The sequence below is a fragment of the Podarcis filfolensis genome, assembly GCF_964270895.1.
Source record: "Podarcis filfolensis genome assembly, chromosome: 10".
Lineage (NCBI taxonomy): Eukaryota > Metazoa > Chordata > Lepidosauria > Squamata > Lacertidae > Podarcis > Podarcis filfolensis.
Genome location: NC_139612.1, coordinates 7471229 through 7477546, shown reverse-complemented (window position 1 = coordinate 7477546; position 6318 = coordinate 7471229).

Genomic DNA, 6318 nt, shown 5'->3' with positions numbered 1-6318 from the left:
AATGTGATATGGTCATCCAGGACGACACATACTTTCTCTGCACTCTGCATCTAGGCCACAGCTTGCCAGCTGACCATCCCTTCTGTAACCCAAATAACCTGGTTAAAACATGCAGTTCTTAAAGATTTCTAGTGGTCTACGGTGTGTCTTGAGTCTCGCACTTTTTGATGGAACACATATATTTCAATAAAATACGTTTTAAATTTGTGTTGGCGCTTTATACTTCTAAAATGGTATGTAGCTAGCAAAATAATAAGCTGATGACTTGGGAAATGTCTGCTTTAAGCATCTTCAACCTCTCTGACAAGCACACGTTGCGAAAGTGCTGTAGTTCTTCTAGAGAATGTGCATAGTATGACAAAGGTCCCAGGTTCATTCCCTGCCATCTTCTGATAAAGACTTCAGTGTGCGACTTTGGAGCCACTGTCCCTTCAGAAGTCAGCACTGGGCTCAACTGGTCTTTTCTTCCATGGAGCCAAAAATTCGTACCTGTGTTACGATTCATATAGCGCTTGTCTGAGATGTAAATTCAAAAATGAATGTTTTTCCCTGTGAAATCCTACATCACTCTCACCTTGACGCAGCTGCACAAGTGCAGATATATGCTGCTGCTTTTTAAAATTAAATGGAATAGAGCACCCTTATTTTCCTGTAAAGCAAAAGGAGTGCTGATCATGTGCTGTACTTAGGTCTAGTTTCGTTGAGTTTCTTGAGACCAGTGGTGCAATTTCATGTGTAGGATTTATGACAAGGTGTTAACAATATGTGGAAATGCCATGTGCCTTTGTGGCAAAAGCCTAACCCTCCAGACCTGTAGCAAGCCCCTGACCAAAGAACCATGCCTCAAAGCTCTCTAGATGCCAATAATTATTTGTTCTTTGTGTGATGGGCAGAATTGAGACCAGAATCTGCTACTGTGCTGACTGTTAGGTCCAGTTGTGGATGACTCTGGAGTTGCGATGCTCATCTCACTTTACTGGCCGAGGGAGCCGGCGTACAGCTTCCGGGTCATGTGGCCAGCATGACTAAGCCGCTTCTGGCGAACCAGAGCAGCGCATACCTTCCTACTGGAGTGGTACCTATTTATCTACTTGCACTTTGACGTGCTTTCGAACTGCTAGGTTGGCAAGAGCAGGGACCGAGCAACGGGAGCTCACCCCTGTGGTGGGGATTCAAACCGCCAACCTTCAGATCGGCAAGCCCTAGGCTCTGGTTTAGACCACAGCGCCACCCGCGTCCCTGCTAACTGAGCATAAAAGCAGGCCAGGCAAGTCTCTGAACTTTGCCTAGGACTCATCTGCTGCTGCAAAGGGGATCCCAGCGACTGAAGGGGACATAAGGTCAGGTTTGCTGTTCATTGCAGTTTCCCTTCTAAGAAAACCTAGGAAGTAGTGTGCTTTTTGCCTTGCTCGGATCCCAAATCCCTGCAAGTGGGTGACAGAACAGGGTCTGTTGCAGTCTATCCTACCTTACAAGGTGGAAGGTGTATGAACTCATTTCACCTTTTAAATAGGCAGCTTAACTTTTTATGCTTAGCTTTATTGTACAGTGGTACCTCAGGTTAAGAACTTAATTCGTTCTGGAGGTCTGTTCTTAACCTGAGGTACTTTAGCAAATGGGGCCTCCTGCTGCCGCCGCGCTAGGTAAAGGTAAAGGGACCCCTGACCATTAGGTCCAGTCGTGACCGACTCTGGGGTTGCGGTGCTCATCTCGCTTTATTGGCCGAGGGAGCCGGCGTACAGCTTCCGGGTCATGTGGCCAGCATGACTAAGCCGCTTCTGGCGAACCAGAGCAGTGCATGGAAACACCGTTTACCTTCCCGCCGGAGCGGTACTTATTGATCTACTTGCACTTTGACGTGCTTTCGAACTGCTAGGTTGGCAGGAGCAGGGACCGAGCAACGGGAGCTCACCCCTGTGGCGGGGATTCGAACCGCCGACCTTCTGATCGGCAAGTCCTAGGCTCTGTGGTTCAACCCACAGCGCCACCCGCATCCCTTCGCCACCGCGCTACCAGAGCATGATTTCTGTTCTCATCCTGAAGCAAAGTTCTTAACCCGAGGTACTATTTCTTGGTTAACGGAGTCTGTAACCTGAAGCGTCTGTAACCCAAGGTACCACTGTATTTGGAGCACCTGTTGGAAAAGCCTGCAAACACCTTCTAACCTCTGGAAACCATTGAAAAAACCAACAGCCCTATGTTGGGCGGACACGAAAGGTGGCCCTGTCTTTCTCATTGCTAGAGGTCAGGTTGCAAACGACAACAAGCAGGCTAGACCAGTACCCCAAAGTGCTTGGCTGTGGGTCAGATGGGGCTGATGGTGTCTTGCTGAGGAACATGGCAATGAGCAGCGGGTGCTTTTGTCTCTTCAGCTGCTCAGGGCACGCTTGGTCTGCAGATACAGTTTGATGTTCTTCAAATTGGAAGTGTCGTTTGAAGCGGGCCAGCCAACTGGCGCTGACCTCCTTTGCAGGGTCCTTGAAGTGCCTTCTTTCTCAAGGCGCTGCCGTCGACGGGCATATGCTGGCAGTTCATGTCCTCTAGCCACAGATTCAGTGCCTCATGTGCCTTGTCTCACACATGGCTGGGGACCTTGGCAATTGAAGGTGTACAGATACTCGCTGCCACTGCTGCCCGGATCTCCTCCCAGATCTTGATGCCACGTATGCTGGGGGGTGGGACAAGGGCCAGCATAAGGGGTCAATGCTCCTCGTCCCAGGTTCAGGTCACTCTTTGTATTTTCATTTACTGTTTTCCCTTTGACTTTGTTGCAGTTGTGCCCAGCACAGAAGTCTAGGGCATGGGGGCATGGCAGCGCTCACTGGGTACAATTCCTGTTGCCTCCCACATCTGGAGGCCTAACTTTGACAACGAGACATGCGATGGGGTGCGCAGATGCCTAAGCGGCACAGATCTGCGAAGGCGGACCTGGAGGGATATGCCCTAAGTCCAGCAACGACCATCCTATGGTCCAAACTCCTCCCCCAACAAACTCACTAGGGCCTCAGGGATTGGTGGGTGGCAGGCTCTAGTCCTCAGTAGGAGAGGATGTTCAGCTGTAGGTATCTTGGCAGCGAAACCCTAGTTAGGGTCTCGGGTGGCGGTTTTAGGCCTTGGTCGGTATTCTATAGTCTATAGTCGGGGGCAGCATATTGATGCACGCCCATGCAGCGGCATTTGCAGGGCCTGTTAAAGGGTATATTGTGGGAGTCACTGGCCCTACAGTGGTGGCATATAGGTCAAACTCCCGGCTAGGTGAAGTGGGAGGGCATGCTGGGTAAGTTTGCGCTTTCCAGTCCCCTCCCACAACACCTGATTGCCCTGCACATCCTCAGCCCCTGTTGGGTATGAGAGGGAAACCTTCCAAGGCCTAAGACAAGGTTCCTACAGCTGCAATTACCGTAAATAAAGTTGTGGCCTAATTTAAACCCATACATTTTTTTTCCTTTCCAATTTTTTTTATTGATTTTCACAAAATTATAAACAAACAAACATAAACAAACAAACAGACATAAATCATAACCTTATTAAAATTACACTTATTATGAACCCATACATTGTTGTCATGTCTCATCTCTCGGGGGTGTGGGGGGCACTGGGGACAGGGTTTAGCGCATGGGCTTGCAAACAGTCCCGCACTTCCGATTTCTCCTCCGGCGTGAGCACCATTCTCTGCCTCTTGGGTTTGTCATCACCCATGGAAGATGACAGTGCTGTGTGTTTAGGTGCCATCTCAAAGAAATTCCTCCCAAAACTCCCAACACATTCGCTCTCCCCCAACTTTCCTCAAACTCCAGCTCTCCACAGGCTTCAATGGTCAGTGGAAGGGCTCTTGGTTGGGATTGCAAATGCAAAGGCCCGTGGGATTGCGAGGTGATGTTTCGCGCCTTTTCTGACTTCTTTGTGCCTCTTCTGGGGGCCGTTTTAGCAATTTTTAAAATTCGCTTCAGGCGAAGCACATATACATAGTCACGCGCATATTGAATGCATGTAAAGGGGGGGTTGCCTGTATGTGCTTTAATGGAACATAGGTCCAACTTCCTCCCCACAGACAGCAGAACTTGGATTTGTTTGCATGACTGAGGTATAGGCCTGCCCTTGTAGGTATTGAGAAATGGAGAGCAATGCACATATACAACCTGGGAGGCTACAACTTGTTTTCTTTTTGAAGCAGACAGCAGTGGCAGTCTTTCAACGGATGGTAACCATGCAAATTTCTACATCCAAATAAAAAGATATAAGATAATACACATGAATAATCTTTGGACCATTCCTTCCAGCAAGTAACCACAGAAGTGGTGGCTCAGTATAATGCATTCTGCCAAAAGATATGTTCAGGCAAAGCCTTGCCCCAGGTAACACAGGAAGAGGGTGTGTACACAAGTTCCTAACAGTTCATTTACACGGTGTTCTCCATGGAACATAACACAGGTATTACTATACTTGAAAGTCAACTTTTTTTGCGGTGTAGAGAAAACTTTAGCAGGGATACTGTTTGATTCTGCCTTCAGGGAGTTGGCCTGTTAGCAAGATGCAAATTGCATTCCTGTAGCTTCACAACTTTCTTCCTGTGTAACAGGGCTCCACAACCTCTTGAATCTATGGGCTCATTTGGAATTTTGAGAATTGTGTACGTTGTCACCATTGCAAATTTGGGGCAGACAGGAACATACTTCTTTCACTCCGTGCTTGGTGGTCTTCTCACAGGCATCTGGCTGGCCTCTGGGAAAACAGAAAGTTGGGCTGCTATACCTGGGCTGCTCTTATAGAACCTTAGAATTGTGGAGTTGGAAGGGACCCCAAGGGAAATCTCAGCTAAAGCATCCATGACAAATGGCCATTCACCTCTGCTGAAAAACCTCCAAGGAAGAACAGTCCATAAACTCCAGAAGGAGACGGTTCCACTGTCAAACAGCTCTTAATGTCAGAAAGTTTTTTCCTGATGTTTAGTTGGAATCTCCTTTCTTGTGACTTGAAGCCTACCCTCCAGAGCTTGAGAAAACAAGTTTGCTCCCTCTTCCACTTGACAACCCTTGAGATCTTTGAAGATGGCTATCATAGCTGTTCTCAGTCTCCTCTTTTCCAGGCTAAACATACTCAGCTCCTTCAGTTGTTCCTCGTAAGGCTTGGTTTCCAGACCCTTGATCATCTTAGCTGCCCTCCTCTGCACATGTCCCAGCTTGTCAATATCCTTAAATTGTGGCACCCAGAACTAGACACAGTATTCTGACCAAGGCAGAATAAAGTGGTACTATTACTTCCCTTGATCTGGACACTATACCTCTGTTGATGCTACCTAGAATCATGTGATCCACTAAAACCCCCTACATCCTTTTCACATATACTACTAGTAAGCCAGGTGTCACCTATCTTATCTGTGCATCTGGTTCTTCCTGCCTAAGTGCAGAACCTTACATCTGTCCCTACTGAAATTCACTTTGTTAGTTTGGCCCAGTTCTCCAATCTGTTAATGTAATTTTGAATTCTGATTCTGTCTTCTGCGGCATTAGCTACCTCTCAGTTTGGTGTCATCTGCAAATTTGATGAGCATCCCCTCAATTCCTTCATCCAAGTCATTTATAAAGATATCACAAAATGGCTGCTACTGCACCCTAACCCTAACCCTAACCCAGTGGTGTCCAAACTTTTTTCGAAGAGGGCCAGATTTGATGAAGTGAAGGGCCGTGAAGGCCAGCCAAAGGGCCGACCAAAGTTGTTGCCCTTGTTTTAGAATTGAAGTTGTTTACCATTTTTAAGGATTTTACCCCAAAGTTGTTGAGTTTTTTTAGGGCTTTTTTTAAAAGATATTTATTGAAGTTTTCCAAAAACATAAGTTTACAAAATGAAAAAAGATCATATAAAAAGAAAAAGATACAAAAAAGAGAACATAGAAAAATACATGAAAAAGAAAAAAGAGGAATAAAAATACAAAATACAAAAGACAAATAGCTAAAAAAGAATTAAAAACAAATCATTTTTTTGTAACTTTGAACTCATTAGCTTATTTCCTTGGCCTCCTCACACCTCCCCTTTTTGTATTTCCATTTAAATAATCAAATCAGCAAATCCTTACCCTCTTTCGTTTATCTTAACTCTGTATCTTAACATATTATAACTCTATATTTTCATCCATTATCAATTCATTTTTGCATATTCTTATTAACTTTGTTACTAATGCCACTTATTTTCAATCCAACATCATTTTAACATTCATTAATTTTACAGTATTTCTGAAGATAGTCTTTAAATTTCTTCCAGTCTTCTTCCACCAACTCTTCTCCCAGGTCTCGGATTCTGCCAGTCATTTCCGCCAATTCC